The following is a 24609-nucleotide window of genomic DNA, read 5'->3' on the forward strand; positions in this document are numbered from 1 at the left end:
GAGGGCTGGTATGAGCTCACTTTAATCTCCTACAGTAAGGCTGCTCAGGCGGAGATTCTTGCAGCCCCGACTTTCCCTCAGAGCAGGGGCTGGCAAACTACAGTCAGTCTGAGGAGGAACATGCCAGGGGCCATCCAAGGCCCACAGAACATAAACAAAGTTTCAGAGATTACCGATGGGTCCTTTCATTCAGCCAGACTTCACGGGACCTAAATTCAAAATACAGATATAATCGTTTGGTTTCCCCCAATTGTATGCACCTGCAGTCAAGCGGTGCCATATTTGGGGCCTAGCCCAGCCCCATGCCCATGTGACTGCTCTGCTTACCTGCTGGTTTTCACAAACATCAGGCTAGGGGCACTAACTGTTAGTAGGGATTTAATCAGCTTCCAAATATCTGCTGAGTTTCTATTGGGCACGCACGTGCGTGCCCGTGAGCGCACACAAACACAACACCACCACCACCCCCCCAAGCTCAACTAGCCCTTCCCTTGGCAGAAAGAAGTGCAGGCAAACAGCTGGGTGTGACTCATGAGCTGGCTGAGGTGAAAGAATACATTTCTCCATGGGTCAGAGGTGAGCTCATTCAAGCATGACTCACGCCTGGATCGGTGGGGCAAGAACAGGCTGAGAGGCACCAGGTCCTTGCAGGCAAGCACAGACTCAGCCTGGCTCATGGCCACAGCATCCCTGCTGCTTTCTCTCCCTTTTGTAGGCAACAGAATTCATTTGTCGCCCCCCCCCCCAAAATCTAATTGGGATCCTCAGTGTCACACATAAAATAGACACAAGCCACATGTGCCCTCCCTGGGGGAATCCTGCCTGCGTACCAATCCCTCCTTGTAGCCTCTCCTTTCCAAGGCATTGCCATGGGGGCCAAGAGCATTTTGAAAATGGCTGGCCTAAAATCCAGAGCAGAGAGCTTTGGGGAATAAAGAAAAGGACATTTAAAAATGTTTTCAAGTCTGCGTGTTTTGGGAAGTCACCTAAAGACCTGCTCTGAGAGGCACAGGCTTCCCTGGGATAAAACACATCCCCAAACATCCACAAAGGCACCTGACACCAAGCCCCGCCTCTCCAGACAGCAGTCCTGCCTGTCAAACAGGTCACGGGGCCTATCTGTCCGCCAGAGAGAAACTCTCCCTGCGCTCGCCCCATCTTATCGAAGGCCATTTCCGGGTAACAGGATTCATTTCACTCTGCACTTGGACACCAGCCAGTGTCAGCCACCCAGCCAGACGGGCGATTTGGGATGGCCTTGGGATGGCCTGTAATTCACTAGGGAGCCACTACAGCTACACATTCAAGGCTAATGACAGTGGCAGGCAGCATTCCTGAGAGCAAGGCACCCTGCTGAGCACCCATGCCCTCACTAAGGACTCCTCACAACAGTCCTTTCTAGAAGATACTACTGTCATCAGTCTGCTTAGCCAAGGACATTAGGATGCAGTCAGAACATTGAAGTAACTTGTCCAAGGTCAAGGGACTACCTAGTGTTGGATCCAGGCTTGGAGCCCAGGCAGGACACGACCAGACTGCGGACCACATGCCCAGAGGCCCCAACTCCAGGCTGCTGTGCTCTACCTGTGGGAGGGCATCTGCACAGACAGGAAAGAGGTGTGCTGGTTCTGAAATAAGTCGACCGAGGATGAAGGCAGCCCTGGTCAGCTCACAGATGATGGCCCTGGACAGTCTCCAATAACAGCATTTTCTTTACCCCAATGCTACCAACAGCCAGGTGTACATGCGAGGCAAACCAAAGCCCTTCACTCTTCACAGGTCTTCCTGATTCCAGTGACATTTGGTCAAAATCATCTTCTCCTTCCCTAAGTTCTCCTCAACCCTCAGGACATCTGGACACCTCACCACGTGGCTCTTTCCTTCAGTCACCAATGCTGAAAAAGGACCCACTGCGTCCTCCAGCGGAAGGCTGCCTTCCAGAGCACAGACAGTCATTTGGTGAAGACCCACCACCCGCCAAAACAATGAGGTCAGCATATGTGCCACGGTTGTGAGGCCCAAGCAGAGGCCCCCACACCTGAGTGCGGGAGAAAGGAAGGCGCAATATCTCTGTACAGAAGGAATGGAAAGATCCTACCATCAGACAGAACATACCAAGAAGCCTGATCCGGCGGGAATGGAAGCTTAGACAGCAGGCCGGATCAGCACATCAGGAAGCAACCACACGGGACAGGCAAGGACATGGTCATTAGACAGTACATGTGTTAAATTCCACTCAGAACGTAAGGAACCATCAGCACGAAGTCCAGGTACAAGATTGATAACTAAACCCGTCCTTCTCCAACATGCCAAATCTGGCAAAAAGGACCTGAACATAAGGCGGGCACCACATATACTCCAAACGCTCGGACATCCCCTGACCACTCTGCATGCCAGACTCCACGCTACTCGGTGCTGGGATGTGGAGATGCCTTGTTGTGGGCTCCGCAAACGTTTTCTGCAAAGGGCCAGATAGTATGTTTGGCTTGCTGGCCACATGACCTCCGTAGCAACTCCTGAAGTCTGCCCATCGCTGCTACAGCAGACAACAAAAACAAAGGGCATGGCTGTGTCCCAATACCACCTTCACACCGACGGGCGGTGGCTGGCTGGGGGCTGCAGCTTGCTGGTCTCTAGTCTAAAGGGAGAAAAGGTGTGAGAAGGAACATGTGACAGTGAGATGACTTCAACAAAAAGGGCTCCACTTGGCACCAGATGGGCAGGAGTGGGGGCCAGGTAGGAAACCCTAGCTGAGTCTTGGAGGAGGACTGATGTGCCTCACTCAGCAACAGCAGCAGCTCACCCCCCTACACACCACTCAAGCCATCAAAGGCTCCCTACGGGCACCAGTCAGAAAAGCAGGGCTGGCTTTCAAGAAGCGCAGAGCGTCCACATTTCCCCACTCCCTAGTCGTCGGGGCAGGCCATCTGGGAAGCTGGAGCCCAGGCTCGGTCTGCAGCACAAGACAGTCATTCTACCTGCAGAAGCCCATGGGGGGGGGGGTTCTGCAGAAAAAATATGTGGTGCACCTGCAGAATACAGACAGCCCCAACCTGTCCAAGATTAAGTGGCTTGAAAACAAGACAGGGGGAACAAAGGGGTGAAAGTGGATTCGTGGTAACCCAGTGTTCCTTACAGCAGACACCAGCCACTAGGAGAGGGCCACCCCCTGAGGAGACAGCACCTTTAGGAAGCAAAAGAAATTAAAAATAAGAAGCAAGGCCTGTGCTGTGGGGAACCAAAGAACTCCCCATCCCCAATTCTCCTGCACACTTGGGTTACAAGCCCCATCCTTGCCTCCCTGACCAGAGTCAGCACTCCTGGCCCCATCCCCAAGCCTCTTCTAGCAGAACCAAACCACAGCACAAGCACCTGCTCAGGCACCTTCAACATCACTGCTACAGGGTCAAGTGCAAAACCCAACACACTGGCCCCAAACTGCCACCCAATCTCATGCCCACCCCCACCAGCCTCCTCTCTCCAAAACACACAGTTTGCATCTCACCTCCACCCCACACAGACTTCAGGCCTGTTTCCTCAGGGATTAAATACGCACAACATGCTATTAGCCACCTCACAGGTGTAGTCAGGAATAAAAGAGGACACAAACAGCACAAGTGACCCAGTACTCACCGCCCTTAGATGGTTCTCAGCCAGTGACAGCTATTACCCTGGCTCTGCACTGTTCAATTCTCAGCTGCCCATCCCACTGTCACCCTTACAACTCTCTTCTTCCCTCCAGACTCCTATGTAAGCAGCGAAGCCTCCGATTTCCTGCACCTCTGGGCTCCCACAGCCCTGGGTGCTGAAATACCTGGTACCTGGGGCTTCCACCCTTTGTGCTCCAGGAACCTGTCCCCACTTTGGCGTACACAGCTTAAGGGCCAGGATGCAGAGGGCAGGCCTTCAAAGCCAGAAGGATCAATCACTGGTGCCGAGGACCTGTTGATGGACCCCTTAATTCTCAGGAGAGAGACATGCACTGTAATTCTCAGAAGTCCCTCTGAGATAAACTCTCCACTGTGACTCCATTTTAAACACTGCTAAGCTGCCTCAGTTTCAGGGTTCCCCACCACAGCACAAGCAGTGCAGACATCGAAGCTATCACGTACTGGTGTTAGGATGATAGCTGGCCTATGGAGGTGGGGGACTCCAGTCTCCCTCACTTGTGTATCCCTAACATTTTAGTAACAAAAGGAATATATGCTTGATAAGGAAAAACCGTAAAGCTTTACAAAAATACAGAAAAACATCACCCGTAAGCCAGCTCCTAGCTACACTGCAGGAACTCTCTTCACCAGCTCACGTCACAATTCTGGAGCCATCCCACTGCAATACTAATTAGCGACTCCTACTACTCTCTTCCATGGTATGTTTATTTCCTATTCCAAAAGAGTTCAGCAATAAAGGTCAAAAAACACAGTACATAGCCCAGCCGGCAAGGCTCAGCGACTGAGCATCGACTTATAATCCAGGAGGTCGCAGTTCAATCCAGTCAGGGCACATGGCCGGGTTGCAGGCTCCATCCCCAGTAGGGAGTGTGCAAGAAGCAGCCGATCAATGGCTCCCTCATCATTGATGTTTCTCTCTCTCTCCCTTCTCCCTTCCTCTCTCTGAAATCAATAAATAAAATATTCAAAAACAATGCTGTATATATATTCTAAACGGATTTTGCTATTTGTTTTTAAAAATTATGAACATGATTTTAAGGAGAGCTTAGAGAATATAGCAGACAGGCAGGCTGAGTAGAGGTACGGAGGAAGTTGTCCCAGCCACAAATGTCCCCATGCCTGCGACTTTGTTTACACCCAAAGCCTTTCCCACAGGAATGACGTCACCCGTAGCAAGCTGGACTCTGGGCACAAAGAGGACAAACTAGCAGGAAGCCTTTTGTTAGCTTAGGAGAAAGTATTCCTTCCATCTTCCCTAACTCATGCCCTCACAGACACGCTGTGGGAAAAATAGAGGAGAGTAGAGAGACAGAGGGTGGCTCCACCATCTACCAAACGACAACCACTGCTGACCACATACAGTCAAACGGACCTCAGAGAAAACCAGCCCTCCCACCGAGGATGATAGAAGCCAGTGGGACCAAATGCCTCCTTGGCCCCTTGGTTTGCTCTTCTACACAATGGAGACAGGAAGGACTAGAGATAATGGTCACAAGTGTGATACAAACACCCACGGCACTGAGACGGGATTCAACAGATAGGTGCACTTCCTCCCTTCATGCCCTCCTCCCAGCTCCTGCTGCACGCTCTGCCCCTGCAGGTCCCCTCTCTTCTCAAGCGTTCCTGAGGGAAGGACCGAGAGTTTACTCTCCATACACAATATATATAAGGAGCTGGTGACAAATGACCAGAAGTCTCCGCCTGCCCTGACAACACTCTGCAGCAACTACAGCAAATGGTAGCTCTAGCTGACACAAAAAACAGGCATGACTGATCATGTGAGAAAAGCGGCCGAGCGCTGTAATTGGCACAGATAACATGACTCAGACACCTGCACACAAATACAGCTGGCTAGCTGTACACACATCCCAGAGATGACCCTGAATTCAAACCCATTTGATTCACAGAAACACTATTTAGAATAAGGGGTCCTAGTTAAGCAAGACAGAAGGACCGCAGGCATTTATGGCTCACCCTTCCAAAATCCCCTAAAATGAAAATAAACAATAAAGAGAACAGAAAAGACAGAGAGACAATTTGGGCAGACTGGAGGGTCCTACAAGGCGAGGACTGCAGATGCTAGAGCTGTAAGATGGGAGGTGGGGGATTGAAGGTGGGCAGCTGGGGAGAGGCTGCACCTGCACCAGCTAGCCTCCCACCTCGCCTCCCCTCTCTGCCCCCCCCTCCCGATAAATTATGAACAGGATAAGTCTGGGCTGGAGAACACCAGCGTCAAAGGGGATGGGGTGAGGAAAGAAGGTAAAAAGAGAAGCTAAGTCAAACTGGAGTAGCAAATCATGGAGGCCTCAGGCCCCTCTGCTGTGAGCCATACAGGAAGTGGCAGACAGATATATCCCGTCCCTCTGTCCCTCAACACACCCAGGGCAAAGGAAGAAGGAGTCTTCTCTTGAAAACCTATATACAGACACTTGGGGCTCAAGAGAAAAAGGCTGGCCACCCATACACCTGCAGTTTCCAATCAACTGTGTGTGCTCAAGACCATAAACATCCAAGAGGCCTCAACTAAAAGACAGAGACCATGTAAACAGACAGAGGGCCCAGAGGAAATAGACAATGCCAGAAACAGAAGATTTTTACAAAGTAATATAAAATTAATATTCTCAGAAAATTAAGAGAAGATATTGCACCCATGCAACCAAAGCAGGATTTTTTCCCTTAAAGGACAATCAGAAAACAGAATGCCCTTGGAAGGATTAGATGCACAAGAGCCGAAGCCCTGCAACCTCAGGTTAATCATGAGAAAAATGGCAGACAACCCCTACTGGGATATTCTATAAAATACCTGATAGTGCTCCTGAAAACTCAAGGTCGAGAGAGACAAAGAAATCTGGTAACTGTCACTGTCCAGAGGAACCTAAGGAGACATGAAAAATAAATGTGGTGTCCTGGAACAGAACAAGATGTTGGGTAACCATGAAGGAAATCCGAATGAAGCACAGACTTTAGGTAATAAATGACCCAGTACTGGTTAGTTTGTTGGGACATACGTACCACACTAATGTAAGATCTTTACAACAGGGGAGACTAGGAGCAGAAACTCCAACTTTCCTGTAAATCCAAACATTTCTAATTTTTAAAAAATCTTCATTTCAATGGGACAAATGGAAGATAAAGTCAAGGAAATCTCAGAAAAATTAACAAGGAGATGAATGCTAGCCTCTCCTCCACTCAAAATTAAAGGATTAATCAAGGAATCCAAATTTAACTAGGATTTCCAGAAACACCGAAAAAAAGAAAGAAAAAAAAAAAAAGAAGAAAAAAAAAAAACCCAGAGGGGAAGAAATTAGCAAACAAAAATTACAAGAAAAAAATTCCCAGAGTTGAAGTCCCCGAGGTTGCAGAGGCCTACCAAGGGCTCAGAACAATGGATATAAAAAGAACACAAGGTACCACGTGGAATTTCATTCCATTATGGGTAAAGAAAGCACAGCCTCTGTACACTCCTCTAACTGCCCCCCAAGGTCCCAGGAAAGAACAATCAGAATGGCAATGCGTTCTCAGGGGCAGTAACAGTGTTTCTCCAGCAACAGTCCCCCCTTCCTGGGAAATTACTTTCAATCCAGAACCCAATACTCAGCTGAACCAAGTCAACTGCAGAGACAGAAAAAGACTTTTCCAGACTCATACAAAGACTCAAAAAAGGAGAGCAAGACAGAGGCTAGTGTCACAGGGGCGGTTCCCGCCCCCCGCCTTCCTAACAGAAGTTATCTTGTCCTTCCCGGGGCAGCCCACGGGCCTAAAGGGGCCGACCCACATCCAGCCGGGGTGCCTGAGGACATGCCTGGACTAAGAGAAAACCATCCCGCTTGCTAGTGACTGGCTCGGAATGGGTATGTGATCCACCCAGGCAAATAAGACACCTGGTTCCTTAACGACAACATGGAAGGCTGGGCCAACCAACCCATCTGGAACCTGCGCACCTGTAGACTTCCACTTAATGGAGCCAGCAAGTGTCTAATAAGCTGTTGCTTATGGCAGCTTTAAATAGTTGCTGCTGTTTGATGCTCAAATTTCCCAACTGATACACACGAGATCCAGGAACAAGGGATCCAACACGGGGACCAAAGACAAGTCCCAGAACGACAACCAAGGAAGCCCAAGATGGTGGCTGCACTGCAGGCAGGAGAGCGGCGACCTGACGAGAGCGGGGTGGAGGGCTCCAGGAACCCGCGGAGCTGACAGACTATCTACCGTATCAGAGCAATTAGAAAAGAGCATTTGCTGAGTTTTATTGAAGCATATGTAAAATGTATAAGACAAGTTTTAACACAGTTCAATTTATCAATCTTTTCTACTTTGGTAGTGCTTTCTGTCCTATTGAAGGAATTCTGTCTTCTCCCAGATCACTGTTTTCTTCTAGAAGCTATATTGCTCTTTCACATCTGGCTCTATATACTAAAACTGACTGTATGATTTGAGATAGAAGATTCATTTTTTCCCCATATGGAGAATCTAATTTTCCCCATTCCTTTTCAGAAAAGGCCACCTTTTGCCTTTGTCACGTGGCGCCTGTCATAAATTAAGAGACTCCCTGCGTGCGGGCTGCCTGAAGCCTGCCCTCTGCTCCGGGCCTGTCTACCTTCCACCAGCGCCGAGCAGCAGCAGCTGCGTGAAACCGACACAGCCAGGAGGACAGTCCTGCAGCCTTTTTCTCCTTCGGCCAGGCTTTGACTGTTCCTGGCCCTTTCATTTCATATAATTTCAGAATCAGCTTTTCAATTCCCAAACAAAACAACAACAAAAGAAGAGCCTGGAGAAGTTTGACTGAAATTACGCGAATTCTAGAGATCATTTTGGAGAAGACCCTCGTCTTTACAATGTCAAGTGCCAGTGAGTGCACGGAGCAAGGACAAGTCTCATGTACTACCGGTGGCCGTGCCAACTGGTACAATCGCTGGAAAACTGGCAGCTGAACGTGTGTGTACCTCGTGACCCAGTAATTCCTATCCTACGTATATAACCAACATACCCAACACAACACGTGCACACGTGCATCCGAGGACAGGTGTAAAACTGCTAGTCAAACTGGAAACAGCTACAAGTCTATTGCTGCCAGAATGAGTACATATTATAAACACATAAAGGAATGCTGTTCACAAGCGCAAATAAATCCACACACAACTACAGGGGTGAAACTCACAAATATAACATTAAATGAAGAACCAGATGCAAAAGATTAGGTTTTGGGTTCAATCCCTGGTCAGGGAGCATGAAGAGGAAGGCAACCAATCGATGTCCTTCTCTCCCTCTCCCTGCTCCCCCCCCCCCCCCCCGGGGCCTTCCCTCTCTCCCTCCAAAAAATAAAAATAAAATTTAAAAAATCAATAAACATATCCTTGGGTGAGGATTTAAAAAAAAAAAAGACACAAAAGAGAGTCATTTTTCAAGGGTGAGGGGACAATCCATAATGAAATATAACTAACGTGAACCCATGTATGCAGAGTAATTTTAAAATTTTTAAAAATCATAAGTAGGAAATATTAGGAAAAAACAGAAATCTCTACACCTTAGATCAAGCCCACTCAAAGTAGATGACAGATGACCTAAGGTAGTGTCACAAACAAAAAGTGACTATGAGAGACTTTAAGGAAAATCCCAAACTCTGAAAAGCAAAACCCTCTGACCACAGTGTAATAAAATAAGAAGTAACGAAAGCAGAAAAATAACAGTCAGGTGGGAAACTTAAAACGCTCTATTAAAAAGCTTGTGAATCAAAAGGGACGCCAGAGCCACAGCTGCAGACTCCTCGAGAGCAGCATGATGCAGGAGGAGCGCACACACCAACCCCCGGAGGACACAGGCAGCTCTGTGCTCAGAGCGGACTTAATCATCTAAAACTCTACATTCCTAACAGGAAGTAACGAGACTAAGCATTCAGTTTAAGGAGTCAGTAAAAAACCTAAGTGGATGTGAAGAAAAGCCAAAACAATTAATGAAGAAAAAGCCAAACGTAATTTAATGAATTTAATGAAAATATTTTAATAAAACAATTAAAGTTCTTTGAAACAAGAAATAAAACCACCAAGACAAAGGTCTCTGTACCCTCGTTTTATAGACAAGACACGAAGGCTCAGAGAGGATAAGTGACTGGCCCAAGGTCACCGCCATCAAGCTAGGGGAGTGTGAAGCCTGATCTTGAACCCAGGGCAGTCTGACACCCAGGTCTGCTCTGGAAGCGTGGACTCTCAGTGGGCACTAAAGAAACAATGCTGTGGGCCCCAGAGAGTGGACATGTGGCTACAAGGGGCCCAGAGGCCCAGCATAAATGCCCAAAGCATACCAGGCTCTGCCAGTGCTCCTGGGGCTGTGGTGAGTGTGCAGGGCAAGTCTGGCCTGGGGTGAGCTGGGGTCTGAGCAGGCAATGCATCCTGTGAGAAGTTCTACTCTGCTACAGGGCTTCAAGCTCCAGATTCCTCACCCACAGGGGTTGGTCTTGAGTCTCCCCAAGCACTTGCTGGATGGTCCAGTGACCCTTGTTATCACTGGTGACCAAGTTAAACTCCGTTATGGCTTTCTCCATGGGCCATGGAGTCAGCCCCCACCCACCTAGCTCACAGGCACACAGGCTGGACTGAAGCCTGGGCTATGGGGTCAGTTCCCACCCAGCTAGCTCACAAGCACACAGGTCTCTGGCTAAAACTCCACTTGCAGTCTGCAAAGAGTCACTGGCCTACCTCACATTTTAAATATGCAGTTAGTTAATTTAGCAAGCTAAAAAAAGAGAGAAAATTTCAATATATAGCTGGGAATGGGCAGTTGGAGAGACACCACCACATGACAGCCTCACTCTCCAAGGTCAAAATTTACCAAGGAACTGGCAAATAAAACAAATATGTAAGATACAAAGCTCTATTTCAGCTTCTCCTTGCTTTTCTACCTCCAAATAATGGTGAATTAGAAAGTGAGAGTTACTTTGCAAATGCCACCAAAATCTATGTCTGCACTGTAAAATCTGATTTAGTAGAGAACAGAAATTGGAGACGGCATTTGTAATGGACTGTTCCTTGTAACCAAATCAACAGAGCGGTTTCTGAGGGCCACTGACACAGAGACAGAGCCAGGTGATTAAATCAGCTGGATCTATGTGAAACACTGGGGCCCAGCAACAGGAACCAGGGCACTCGGGATGGTGCTGAGCAGGGTGGAGTGCCTGCCAGGGAAGAGCCAATAATGCACCAGCGCCCAGGCCTGGCCCAGACCACTCCTCACAGGCAAGTTTATATGGGTTACCTTCCTAATTAGCTATTTTTGTAACTAATACCTGTTACTAACACATTTGGTATAACCAATTCAAGTGATACTAAAGTATACAAAACAAGTCAATCCAATTAAAAAAGTAACCACCGTTAACTTGGCGGATGTCCTCCACACCCCTTTTCTCAGCTTGTGTAACTCTATCAGTAGTTTGTGGTCTTCAACTTTTATTCTATAAACGTGGGACGTGACCATCATGCTGCAGCTGTATTATACTATACTGTTAAATAACAAGCTACACTGTAATTGCATTATGAAGTGCAACGCTTTCTTCTCTTAATATACTATGGTTATCTTCCCAAGAAAATGCATGCCGACCTCCCTCATTCTTTCTAACATCACATAGTTTTCACTCTGTAGTTGGACCACATTTACCCACTGCCCTACAAACAGACATGTAAATTATTTCCGACTATGTACTATGACAAATAATGCCACAAACATCCCAGTACATGTATATTTACACACTTGGACCAATATTTCTGTACCACCTGCTATTTCTATGAAGCACATCTGTAGTTTGTGTACAAAGAACTGAAAAGTAGAAGAAAGGCAAGGAAGGAGAGGAGGAGAGTAACCCCTCCCAGAGACCCCAGACCTTCAGTTAGGTCAGCTACCAGTGAGTCAGATGCCCTCTAGCAGCAAATGCCCAGAGGGACAGACAACTCGGCCCACTGAACAAAGCAAAATCCCATCTTCTTATTCCAGCCCTCCCCCAACTGCTCCTGTTCAGCCTGGAGGAGGCAGAAGAGGCAACAGGGGCTACCTTGGAAGCCCCAAAGGAGACTCCTTAGCAACAAACCCTTCCAACCTGAATGCACCGCCTCCCTTTACTCCCACTGAGGAACTCGGCCATCAGGCTGGCTGAACAACAATTACAGCTGTGCAGAGGGTCCTGCTAAAGGGCTGTCCTTATTATCACCCCCACTTCCGGAGAAGGAAATGGAGGCTCAGAGGGCAGGTAACAGGCCAAGGTCACTCTGCCCATCCTCACTCTATCCCATCATCTCAGAGCTGAGCCCTGTGCAATAAGCTGTCTGCTTATTCAGAGATGGTTTCTCAACAACTCAGCCTCCCCAAATCAACCTCTCTTTGATGAAAATAAATAAATCCAAATACACTGAAGGCAGAGAGGTTAAAAGGGCCGAGTTGGTCTAAATGATCCCCAACAGAATGAACCCACATGCTATTTATTCTCCAAGCCTCAGACACCAGAGGGGAACCAGGACGGTTACAAGTCACTGGACTACCAGGCAGGCAAGACCAGGGTTTAAGTAACAAAAAAGAAGAACCCCAAAATAAGGGCCAAGTGTTCCCCCGGGGCCTTCACGCGTATGTCAACCCGTCATTTCACTGAGGGGGAAAGAGGAGCTTGTGCCCTCCTGCAAACCCACTAACTTTATTCACGACTTTTAATACTAAACGAGTATTACAAAGACCTTCCTCACGCTAACAGAACTACTCTCACAGCTCCAGGACCCCTCCCTCCTCCAGTCTCTCCCTAGTTCCTAGACCATCATAGATCGTGCTGCTTCTCTTCACCCTAACAAGTTCACATCAGAGCTCACGGCTCAGCTTGCCCCTGCACCTCAACTCCCACGTCAATACCAAATTATGAGCTTTCAGATCTGTGGTATGCAGCACTTGCTAGTTAAATCTGATCTTTACCACTGCCAAGTACTCGTATCTTGATCTGAAAAAGTCATAAGGGGCAGGAAGGAATGACTTCTATTTCCTGCTCTGTACATTTCTGAGTATCTGGGTTTTTTTTTAACAGCCTGTATTGTTGCCATTGTTGCATTGTTTTTAAGGTCCTGGTAAACTGAGCAACTAAGTTGACTGGTGCATGCCCTCCACTGTGCTAAATGCATCACAGGAACTGTGTCAACCACCAGAGCGACACTGAGACAGGTTCCAACCCCACTAGGCTGATAAGGAAACAGGCTCAGAGGGATAAACAAGACTTGTTCAACTGCGGGTAGGTCTCAGAGGCGGAAATGAACACTCCTCGCCTGACTGCCTGTAGCCCACCAAGGTGCAGAGCCTCCCTTGCACCCAAGAACTGCCTTAACATATACCTCCCAAGACCTTTTCCAAGAACAGAGCAGACTCAGTGTAGGGGGCCAGCCAATGGATCAAATGCCCTTGTTAGATGGTATTTACCTTGGAGATAGGGAGGTCCTTGGTTAAGGTGTCTGAGCTCCTGGAGGTGAGGGCAGGGGATATCTGATTTGGGTCTAAATCCTTAGCATTCAGCACTGGGCTCAGCTCACAATTAGAAACACCAACATCTAGTAAACAAATGAGCCCCAAGTGTATGAGCCTGCCTACTGCAAACCCCCAGGCCCTCAGCTCCTGCTGAGTCCAGGAACCATTAATAGCTGCTGTTTACCCGGAGCGGGCTTGCCCTGTGCCAGGCACCTTATAAACACTTCAGCACATGACCACTGAACCCTCCCCCAATTCTAGGAGGAAGGTGTTACTATCACACTGTGCAAAGACAAGAGAGACTCCGAAAGAGTAAATCATCTTAATCTCCCAGCTTGCAAGTGGCAGAACCTGGACTTGAAGGCAGCTGACCTCAACACCAGGGGCTACTCTCCATCAGGAAAGGGGCGGCGGGGTGGGGGGTGCGGGGAGGCACAGCATTCCCAATTTGGAGTGAATTCTCTCTAGGTTCAAGCTACAGTAACAACCCACAAGGGCCAGAGCAGTGTAATTCCAAACTGCACCTCCTCTGGGCATTCGTCTCCCCAAGCGCAAATCCTTCCCAACCTGGCCTGATGAAACACCACCAAGGCTGATTTCTAGTCACTAGATACCATTGCCTAGAACAGCTAGATGGAGAGAGTGGGGGCCCAGAAACCACGTGGTTGAGTCAGGAACTGAGCAAATGTGCACAACAGCCATTATCAGGAGATGCAATAGAGGCCTGGCCTCCAAATAAATTCTACACAATAGGAATCATTAACAGCAACAAAAGCAAGGGCTGTGCGCCTCGGAAATCTCCAGAGGGACTGTGTGTGAACACGTCTCTGAGCTTTCTCTGCCATGCTCTTGTGTGTCAAGTCTGGAAGAAAACATCAGTGCCAAGCACCATCATTTTAGTTGATACTGAAAACTAAACTTAGACTGGCTTCCCGTGCCTCCCTCCACAAGCCTCTCTAGTCCCCCACATCAGCCTTCACCTAACAGGGTGCCAAGGGCAACTCCTGCCGTGGCCGCTTCTGCGGGAGGACCACAGTGAATTCTACGCTACACTTATCCAAACGGATCAGAACCTAACATCCTCCGCCAACTGCGGTGAGCGTGACACAGCGACCGCTTCTACTCTGGAAACACAGACACCCAAAAGGGCCCAAAAAGGCTCTTCATTTAAAAAGTTCAGAAACACCCACTCATGTACTATAGTGTATAAACTGACACTGTTTTTTGAAGAGAAACTGAGCAGAATTCTTCCTAAAACAATATTCAAACTAGAAGAGCCAACACTGCAAAGACCCTCTCACACACTACTATATACAAATCATATTTTTGAAGAGAAACTAGGCAGAATTTTACCAAAGTTGTGTGATATCCAAAAATTAGAAACAGCTCGAGTCCAATAGGAAATGGGTTAAATCAAGGATATCCACATAATACCCTCTCTGGTTGCTACAGCCGATGAGGCAATGCTGTGCCCGGGCGGTGGCGGAGGGCGCCAAGACACCTTACCAAGCGCAGGGGGCGGCGTGCCTTAAAAACAGAAATACGCGTGTGGACAACGTGCAGCATCTTGTCTCGGGACGGAATCAAGAAACTACGTGCAGCAGCTTCGTCTCAGAGACTGGGCAAGAGCCTTCATACCCTTCAAGTACAGCTTGAATTTTCTAACTACTTTTTTAAAAAGCCAACTGGGAATACATGGAAAATGGGATTGTGAACTATTTTTGTTTTCTTCACACACTTGTCTATTTTTTTAAACCTAATAAACATTATTTTTAGAATACAGAAAGTGTGGTACATCTGTGTATGTTAATATGGAAAGATGCTCGATAGACGTTTGAAAATGAAAGCTGCAGTACAAGAAAGAAAAGTACCGTTTCATGTTTGCCTTTTAAAAAAATCCTCCCTACGTGTGTGTGCACTAAGAGTCTAGAAGGGTCCACACACCGGCTGGAAGAGCGGAAAGTGCTGGGAAGCTGGAGGGAAAGAACCTGCATTTTTCTTCACACACCGGCTCTTCCTTTCTTGTTACGAGTAGGTACAGTTCTTTTATTTATCTTTTTAACCCTCACCCAAGAACAAGTTTTACATTGACTCTAGGAAGGGACGGGAGAGGGAGACAGAGAAAACACACTGATGTGAGAAACCACCATCAGTTGCCTCCTGTACCCGCCCCCTCCCCCTGGCCACGGGTCAAACCCAAAACCTGGGCATGTGCCCTGACTAGGAATTGAATCCGAGACCCCTCGGTGCGTGGGACGGAGCGCTAACCACTGAACCACGCCGGCCAGGGCACGAGTATGTGTACTTTTGTAGTTAATTATATACAGGGGGGAAATTCCACTTTCTGCTTCAGGACGACGCTCCACCCTCCCCAGCTATTTCTGAACACTCAGCCCATTCAGGCGCACAGACAGGTTGGCCAGGCGGCAGTGATGGTGCCCCTCCCAGGCAGGCTAGCTTTCTGTACCACCTGGAACAGAGCAGTTCTTTAAGCTCAGAGCTGTATGTAAACACCACCTGCCGAAAAAAGCTCTGAAGACACAAAGGAACCATGCAAAGTGCTGGAGATGACCTCCTTTCTCCAGCTGGTCCAGCACCGATCCGTCCCACCGGATGGTCATGAAGCGTGTTGGGAGAGTCAGCGGGAGCTTCCTGGAGCCCAAGTCCTATCTGCCCTCTCCTCCGGGCTGGCCACTGGCCACTCTAGGCCACTGGCATCATGCTCACATTCCTGGGGCTCTGGAACTCTGGAAAGCAAGCTGACCCACAGGCTCTCTTCTAGGGACCATAGATTTTTTATTTCAACTTAGAAACACATTTTTAATACTCAAAGGCTTGGCACACAGTTTCCAAGAGGTGCTTATTTCAAGCCTACTACATTTTCCAGAAGGCCCTCCTTGGCCCCCCCGGCACCCAGGCTGAGCTGGGCCTGCCTTCTCAGTGGGCTCCCATGAGAGCCTCTTAGGTAGCTTCGTGCTCGCTACACACACTGCTGAAGGGCCCTGTGTGAGACACAAGAACATGAGAACCACGGAGCAACAGGGTTCCGTTTCATGTGCACTCATTCATCTCGCTGGGGGAAGTTATTCACTAAATAAAAACAAAACTGTATTCCAAAATTGTTGCCCAACAGATGAGTTGGTAAACAAAATGTGATATGTGTATGTAATACTCCATTATTTTATTTATATATATAGTATGTTTACATGTAGTATATATAAAATAATGAAATACTACTCAGCCTTTAAAAGGAATGGAATTCTGAAATGCCAAAATATAGATAAGTCGTGAACTAAGCCAGTCACAGAAGGACAAATATTGGCAGATTGCACCAACATGAGATACCCAGGGTCATCAAAGTCAGAGACAGAAAGCGGAATGGTGGTCACCAGCGGCTGGAGAAGGGGGAATGGGGAGCAAGTGTTTAATGGGGACAAAGTTTCAGTTTGGGAAGATTATAGAGTTCTGAAGAATGGTAGTGGTTGTACAACAATGTCAATGAACTTAAAGCCACTGAATTGCACTTAATAATGGTTAAGTTATAAATTTCATTGTGTATTTTATCACAATAATTGTTTTGAAGCCCTGGCCAGTGTGCTCAGTGGTTATAGCATCAGCCCTCGCACGGAACTGCAGGTTCAATTCCCAGTCAAGGTCACATACTTGGGTTGCAGGTTAGATCCCTGGCCCGGTGGAGGCGCACTGGCAAGGCAACCAATTGATACGTCTCTCTTACGTCAATGTCTGTCTCTCCCCCTCCCCCCTTCCTTCCACTCTCTCTAAAAATCAATAGAAAAAATATCCTCGGGTGAGAATTAAAAATAATAATTGTTTTTAAAAACTAAAGTTGTGGAGAGAGCAATAAAGAAAAGCAACAGGGGCTAGAAAGGAATCACGGAGGGTGATGATGACGTTAGGCTGACGGGTTCCCGAGGCCTCTTTAAGGAGACACCTGCCTTTCCCCGCTGGGCGACGAGCTCGAGGAGTGCAAGTGGGGCACCCACCTGTGTTCCCAGAACAACTCTGGTACTGAGCCAGAGTCTAAAGAAGGACCCTACACTCTCTGACCCGGGAATCCCGCTGATGGGAACGGATCAGCCATGTGGACCACGATTCACAGGCAAGGGTAGGTCCTTCTGTGAGTTCTGTCAGAAGGGAAATGGGTAACCATCTAGTGAATCATGTCACACCCATGTAACAGCAATTACTAAAAAAACATGTTTTCAATAACTTAGAAAAATACACTATTACGTTAAGAGAAGCTGTAAGCTGTGAATAGTGTATGTAGTATTTTTTTTCTAATTTTGAAAACACACACGCATAATCAGAGGAAAGAAACGCACTAGTCTTCACTCTGTCATGAGGTTACAGGTAATGTGTGTTCTTACTTTCGTCTTTATTCTTTTCAGTATTTCCCAATTCTTTTCAGTGAAAATGTTACTTTTTTGCCCTCAGACACCTCCTGCTGCAGGCAGAGCTTTACAAACCAATGCTGCTGCCAGGAGCAACCCAGCCCTCGGCCCAGGCCACAAGGAAAATCAACCAGCTAGGCTAACAACACTCAACCAGTCTAGACCTCTGGCTCAAGCCCCGAAGGCGGGTCTCCCCCCTAGTGCAGAGATCTCCCAACATGCTGCCACAGATAGATCAGCGATGCCACAGGCAGCAAAGCCCAGTCTCGGAGCTCCCACATGAGGATGTCCAGTCCAAACGACACCTTTTACACCTAAAGGCTTGTCATGAACAATTTTATTCCCCCAGAAAGCTCATCATCTTTTTCTCTTATCTCCAGCACTACAGCCAATGCCTTTCTTTCTCCGTCCAAGATGACAGACCCAAGGTTCCTAAGGCTATGCAAGTCTCAGGGGAAAAAATCTTAAGAAAAAAATCGAGTTATGACTTGCAAAGAGGATAGTCTGGTTAGCCTGGACTAAAATATGAGATTCAGAGCACAAAATCCAACAGATCTCTGCAGGAAATTTCATTTTTCAGAGGGAAATGTGTTGCTTAAATGTCCAGTGTTGATAGGTCCTGTTTCATACCTGCCCACCCATAACAAGATGTGTACATTCAACAGTAAAGAAGCCTCAGTATCAAACTTAGAAATATGTGTACTGGCCCACCTGGCCTATGAGGGTTTGAAACAGAAACCAACGGAGAACTGATCAATCCTGAAAGGTAGACTAATGAGACATATAACCAGCCTACAGCCATTAGCAACATGAGTCAGTACTCTGTGCAAGGCAAAGAAAAAAAAAAAAAACACACAAAAAATACCTCCAAAGTACAATACAATAATCCTTCAGGGAAAAAGAAAACTGAAATTTAAAAACGGGGTGGTGGAGTGAACAGGCCAACCAAAAGGCATTAACCAAAGGAAAAAAATCTCAGCCAGGCCCCAGGCAACCAGACTACGCTGGAATCAGTTTGGACCTGCCATTCCTGAAATTCCACTCTCCCAAGGTTTTCTGGCTTTTCCTTCCCGAGGCTTTTTCATTACCCTTTTGGGCCTGAAGGAGCCTAGAGGGGACGCATGGAGCTGTAGGAGGTGCCGGCCCCCACAAGGGTAGAGTCAAGGTCCCTCTGCGCCCGTGGGTAACTAACATAACTGAAATTCACAGGTAATCAAACACTTGGTGGGAGGGACAGCTGACTCATCTCCTTCCCTAACCAACAGCCCAGGATCCGCCTGCCTGCAGACTGAAGGGTCCCAGGTTCAACTCTGGCCAAGGGCATGTACCTCAGTTGAGGGCTCCATCCCCAGCCTGGACAGGAAGGCAACCAATCAGTGTGTCTCTCTCACATGGATGTTTCTCTCTCTCCCTCCCTTACACTCTCTGAAATGCAATAGAAAAAAATATCCTCCAATGAGGAGGAAAAAAAAAAAAAGCTGGGATTGATATGACCCTGTTAAAACATCTTCAGTCCCACAGACAGCCAGGAGGCCTGAGGAGGTTACAAGATTTTTTTTTGTTTGTTTTTTTAATTTTTTTATTTTACTGAACAGAACCAAGATGGCTGTGGGAATGCCAAGAGCCAAAACAAATTTCCCATCAGATGGCAGAACCAGCAGAATCCAAGCAGTGTCTCGTTTACAAACAAGCTACAGGTTTGGCCGAGAAGTGACCGGTCTCAACCCTCACCTGTGGCCAAGACTGGGGTCGGTCTCCCCGTTAGCCTTGGTCCTTTCCTATGGTCTCCAATAAACAGCAGGAACCCTTGCTGGGCCCAGCAGTATAGTTCTAAGCCATTCTGGTGCTTCCACGCAGAGGAATGGTCATCACGATATCAAAACATTAGACAGGGACAGAACATGGGGTGGGAAGGTCACGCAGGTCCATCGAGGAGGAGAATTGGAGAAATAGATCAAGGAAATAGGAAAAAAGAACCGGAAAACTAGGTAACCACAAAAACACATATATTTCCATCACCCCCTATGAACGGAAACGCTTTGTTACAAATAGTACCTGAGGCTCTCAAGGGCCCTAACTGATTAATTAAAGACAAGACATAACTATTCCCATTTTACAGATACAGGAGCGGAGACTTTAGAGACTTGGCCTAAGGTAACCCAGTGAGGACCAGAATCCAGGCTCTGAGAGACAGGCTTGCCCAGACAAGCAGAGGCTCCCCAAATGATTCCCAGCCATTCCCAGAGGAGAGCAGTCATCCCCCAAAGGCAGGCCTCCCGGGGCCTCTGCCTGCTGCCGCCCTGGGCGTCTTGCGCTGTTCTAGCCTCGGAAGGGACAGGCACCCCGCATCCAGGCCCGGGGACCACTATGGCCACACAACCCAGGCCTAATTTAGTTCTTGAGGGCACCAAACGCTACACTCCCCGGAGGCCCAGCCGGGCACGAGCAAGTGGCCAACGCTGCTCTGTGCGCCTCGAATTCCTCCTCCCTGGTCCAGGCCTTGGCCCAGCACCTGTGGCACCTGCAGGGAGGCGGGGCTCCGGGGACGGGCACCTCAAGAGGCTAACCTCCCCCTAGGACTCCACGGCAGTGACACCGACGGCGCGGGAGCAGCGGCTGCGGGGCGCCGAAGGCTCCGCCACCTTCCCAGCCCCGGGAGGTGGAGACTGCAACGCCCCCCTTTATGCCGATGGAGACTCAGAGAGCCCCAGAGCCCCCGACCGAAGCGGGATGGGCACCCCCCCAAAGCCCGGGCTCCCCCCAGCCCTGCGCACAGACGAGCCCCCGTGGATGTGCACAAACCCCAGCTAGGACTTCAAGTGCGTGGTTACAAAAACCGAACTGGACGGTAACGTATGAAGGCCACATAGAAATGCTCAGGAAACCCTAAAGGAAAAAAAAATTAAAAAAATAAAAATCTCAGGGACGGCTAAGCAGCCTGTAAACCGAAGGCCTGCGAAGGTGTCTCCCAGGCAGCCATTTGGCAAATGACACACTCGCGGCGCTCCCGGCCCCCTTCTCCCACTTCCTCCCCGCGGGCCGGTCCCGGGAGAAACGCCTCCTCGCCGGGCCTCGGACCCGCGCCGGGCTCGGGCTCGCGCACCCCTCGGAGGCCTCGGCTCCCACGCGCGGGCTCCCCGGGAGGAGGGACGGGCGTCCCGGGCAGGCCGCGCGGCATCCTGTTTATTCTTCAACCTCCAGCCCGAGCGCCAGGCTCTTCCAAGTAACCCTCTGGCGCCCGCACTCCACCCGCGGCCGCGCCGGCGCGGGGACCCCCGCTCGCAGGCCCGCGGCCCCCAACTTCAGGGGCACTCGGGGGGAGACCGCCGGCCCCGCGCCCCGAAGCCGCTCGGCGGCTGCCGCCCGCTCCCCACCCCCCTCAGCCCCGAACCCCACCTCCGCAGGGGGTGTGAGGCGTGCGCCGCGGGGGTGGGGCGGGGGCCGGAGCGCGGTCCCGACGGCCCCGCACCGCACGGGCGGCCAGGCGACTCCCGGGATCCGGGGCCCGCGCCGCGCCGCCAGGCCCTGGCCCCGGGGACCCCGGGGGCGGCGTGAGGAGCGGCCGCGACCCGCCGCCCAGGCCGTGCGGCGCCGCCACAACAATGGAGGGGCCCGGCCGCCCGCCCAGGCCCGGCCCGCGGCCTGCAACCCCGCAGCCCGCAGCCCGCGGCCCTCGCTCGGCCGGCGACCCAACGGCAGGCGTGGGCCGGGCCGGGCCGGGCGCGCTCGCGGACAAAGGTCGGCCGGGCCCGGGCCCCTGTCAGTCAGCGGCGCCGAGACAAAGCCGGCCGCGCCTCCATCTTAGCGCCGCCGCCCCGCGCCCGCGCCCCGCGCCCCGGGCCCACCTGGTCTGGTTCCGCGGGCACGACGGGGCCGGGCGATGGCGGTCGGGCGGCGGTCGGGCGCGGAGGCGGCGGGATGGCGGCGGATTGCGCGGCGGCGGCGGCGGCGCGGCTGCTCGCTCGCTCGCTCCCTCCCTCCCGGCTCGCTGGGCGCTCGCTCGCTCGCTCGCTGGAGCCTCCGCCTGTGTCTCGCCGCTCACCAGCCTCTCGCTCCGCTCCCCGCCCCCCGCCGCCGCCGCCCCCGCCTCCCCCGCCTCCCCCTCCCGCCGCCGCCGCAGCCGCCGCCCGCGCAGCGCCCCCTGCCGCGCCTCACGGGAACGCCGCCCGGCCGACCAGGGCTGCGGGCGCGCGAGCCGAGGGGAGGGGGGCAGGGGCGCGAGCGGTCGGGAGCCCGGGGAGCGGGGCGGGGGCGGGGCGGAGAGGGGCCCCGGGCGCCGCGAAGGGGCCGCGGGGCGCAGGGGGAGGGCAGGGGAGGGGGCGAAGGGGGCGACGCCGACCGGAAGCGAGGGGCGGGGCGGGGGGCGAGCCCGGCGCGCCGCCCCTCCCCTCGGAGCCGCCGCGCCCCCGCGGACCCGCAGCCCGGGTTTGGCTCCGACACGCGCTGCGCTCGGAGGCTCGGCCGTGCCCCCGGCGGACCCCGCGCCCTCCGCGTCGCGGGGGAGCTGCGGCGCCCACCCTCCCGCGCGCGCTGCGAACGCGGAACAAAAGGTCCGGGGTGGGGGGGGCGCCGCCCGAGCCGCCTGAGGTCGCGCAGAGGTCAGGGGACCCGAGGGGGGGCCGAGGGGTTCGAGGGGGCGGCGAGCACGCCCAGGGAAAGCCCCGACGGGACGAGAGGGCGGCGGCGGGCGGGGGTCCAGGCGGCGCCCCCCCCCCCCGGGCTCGTCCGCACGCCCAGCCTCCGCCGGCTTCCCCGCAGCGGTTCCCTCGGTGCATCACAGCCGGCCGCCCCGGGGAGGCTCCGAGAGGTTAAGTAACTTTCCCAAGGCCACACAGCTCGGCCTAGGAGGAAGGTCCACCCCCTTCAGCCTCAGGAGCCGGGTTAGGGCCTGCGCTGGGCGCTCCGCAAACACGGGTGGGTGGGTTGATTGGGTTGGTTGGTTGGTTGGTTGGTTAGTTGGTTGGTTAGTTGAATGGAGGAAGGACGGTCTGGCCCTTGACCTTTCTGGCTGTGAAGTCGGGAACCCTGGGGCTCGCTCTTGTTACCCTAGGACCAGAAGACCCTGCAGTGCTCTGGAAGACAGACGAGGGGACAGTAAAGGCGGCAGAGGGGGAAGAAAGGCCAACAGATGTCCTGCTCCCCTGGGGGCAGCAAGGGCTGCTAGTTCCCTGGGCATGAAATGACGGCAGGTGCCCCGCTTGCACCAAAACAAAACAAAACAAACCCAAGGGTTTATGTCCCCATCTTCCGGGAAATCCTTCTCTTTCTGCACTTCTGGGGGGGGGGGGGGTGACAGGTGCTGTCAACTGGGCACCTTTTCTGGGCAGCGTGCTCAGCGCTGTGCAGAGAGAACTCGGTCCCTGGGAGGTGGCTGCTATTGTCCCCACTCAGTGGAAAGGGACATCGAGGTCAGAAGTTCAGTGACCTTAAACAAGGTCACCAAGGAGGCACCTGGGTGGCGGAGCAAGGATTTGAGCCCAGCGGTGCCAGCCTTTGAGGTGTGAGCCTGTGCTAGAGGGAGGCGAGGGCTAAGGTGCTGGGATAGGCATGGGGGCCGCTTTCTGTGGTCTGAGGCCACTCGGCTTTCTCCAGGATCTGAAGGTGCCCCTCCCAGAACTCAGAGCAGCGCATGAGGGCTGGACCTTGAGGTCACATCCCCAAGAGACTCCCCACGGGGTGTGGGAGACATTCAAGGAGACGTTTTTTTGTATCGTGAAAGTTACACCAAGGAAACAGCTGCTCTTCCCGACCCAGGCCCTGGAAAGAATGTAAGGAATGAGTGGACCAAGCGGTTCAAAGCTGGGGAGAGTTTGGCGTGAACCAATGAGCAAGAGTTTATTTAGCTTTTGTCACTTTCTTCCTCTTAAATATGAGGAAAATTGGCAAGTCTGCTTATGGGTGGAGAAATCTTTTCAGGCTCCCACACTGAGCCAGAGGGGGAATTCCACCCATCCCTCTTGGCCTAATGCCGGTTTTATAGAAACATAAGTTTTTCCCCCCCCAAAATGTGATCACTGCCTTTGGTTACACTGAAATTTAATGTTTTTGTAAAATGCTTATAACTGCATTTCTTAATCCACGATTTCTTTTTTAAACCACATCATGGCTAGAGGTGGGTCTCCTTCACATTAATTTCACGTGGAATATGAAAAGCCCTTATCGTTGGTCAGATTTGGGTCCTTTTTGAAAAATAAAAACTCACGCGGGAAGTTGCCTCCTCGTGCTCTCTCTCCTCGCTCTTTCCTGTACTCAGGCTCCTTCCTGTCTAACCTCCGGCACTCATCGACACTCACTGTCACACTCCCAGTCTTGCTCTGTTCCCTGCAAGACAAGGAGCTCATCCAGATGCACCGAATCATTCATTTTTTTAAAAAAAAATATATGTTTTTATTGATTTCAAAGAGAGGAAGTGGGGGAGAGAGAGAGAGAAAGATCCATCCGTGAGAGAGAGAAATATCCATCTGCTGCCTCCTGCATGCCCCCTACTGGGCGTCAGCCTGCAACTCGGGCATGTGCCCTGACTGGGAATCAAACCAGTGACCTCTTGGTTCCTGGGTCAACGCTCAACCACTGAGCCACACTGGCCAGGCAACCATTTGTTATTCCTTAGGATTTGGTGGGTTTGGGGATGGTTCTTCTGCCCCACCCGGCATTGACTGGCGTCGGTCATGCTGCTGCACTCGGTCCCCTGGAGGTGTTGCATCCTCCAGGAGTCTCCTCGCGGCCTCTTGTCTCTGACGGAATAGTCTGGGCTTCCTGTAGCATGGCAGCTGGGTTCCCAGGGTGGGAAAGTGGACGCTCACAGGCCTCCTAAGGATGTCGCTTCTGCGCGCTGTGGGTGAGAGCGCGTCTCAGGGCTAGCTTAGACTCACGGAGGGGAAGTAACCCACACCGCCCCCCGTGGGAGGAGCCATGTGCTTGTACCGGGAAGGGAAGATTGACTGGCAGATCATTTGTAGACAACCTCCCCTGCTCTCCGGACCCCCTGCTTTCCCCCACCCATGCCTTATCCAGACCTCTACTCGTCCTGTCTAATGAAAGAC

General features: G+C 51.3%; 1 protein-coding gene across 5 annotated transcripts in view; it reads right to left on the bottom strand.

Moving 5' to 3' along the window:
* The window catches only part of PRRC2B (proline rich coiled-coil 2B), a 79250-nt gene extending 57772 nt beyond the window's left edge, over positions 1–21478 (bottom strand). For all 5 annotated transcript variants that reach the window (XM_087822995.1, XM_087822994.1, XM_087822997.1 and 2 more), the window contains exon 1: positions 21412–21478. The gene's annotated coding sequence lies outside the window, so the exon portion shown is untranslated. The remainder of the gene's footprint in view (positions 1–21411) is intronic.
* Between the last annotated feature and the right edge of the window lie 3131 nt (positions 21479–24609).

The sequence above is a fragment of the Miniopterus natalensis genome, chromosome 12 (genome assembly GCF_054644295.1).
Source record: "Miniopterus natalensis isolate mMinNat1 chromosome 12, mMinNat1.hap1, whole genome shotgun sequence".
NCBI classification, from domain to species: domain Eukaryota; kingdom Metazoa; phylum Chordata; class Mammalia; order Chiroptera; family Miniopteridae; genus Miniopterus; species Miniopterus natalensis.